The 431-nt window shown below is 43.6% G+C and overlaps 1 non-coding gene across 1 annotated transcript; it reads left to right on the top strand.

Annotated features, from left to right (window-relative positions):
- The first annotated feature begins 230 nt into the window (after positions 1–230).
- Positions 231–303, top strand: TRNAA-AGC (transfer RNA alanine (anticodon AGC)). The gene has a single exon. It is a non-coding gene; the product is annotated as a tRNA-Ala (tRNA).
- Positions 304–431: the final 128 nt, after the last annotated feature.

The raw sequence follows: 431 nt of genomic DNA, 5'->3' as shown, positions 1-431 counted from the left end.
TAAACATAGTTTTCATTAAAGTAATCAAAAATTGGGGTGAGATAGCTGCTTGCCTTTCTTCTCCTCTAGGGCTTTCGTACTGGATGTTCACCCCAGGATCTGAACTGTCCATTCTGTGAGTTGCAGGTTGCCTACCTTTGCGCGCCGTAAGGTTCCCTCTTGGTACACACTCACTGCGTTCCAAACGTTTCCAAATGTCAACTCCTTTCTCCTTTCGTAATTTGGTACCAGGGGGCGTAGCTCAGATGGTAGAGCGCTCGCTTAGCATGCGAGAGGTACCGGGATCGATGCCCGGCGCCTCCAAAGATTTTTATTTTATTTTATTTTTTTATAATCCTAGTAGCAGTCTGTTTATGATTTAAAAACAAGTCTAGGACTACATCTCGACAAACGACTGACATGGAATCCTCATACAAGACTAAAAAGACAAG

This window comes from Halyomorpha halys, unplaced genomic scaffold (genome assembly GCF_000696795.3).
Source record: "Halyomorpha halys isolate HHAL.00 unplaced genomic scaffold, Hhal_1.1 Scaffold1453.1, whole genome shotgun sequence".
NCBI classification, from domain to species: Eukaryota; Metazoa; Arthropoda; class Insecta; order Hemiptera; family Pentatomidae; genus Halyomorpha; species Halyomorpha halys.
The sequence above is the reverse complement of the archived record's forward strand: the minus strand, read 5'-3'. Positions and strand labels throughout refer to the sequence as shown.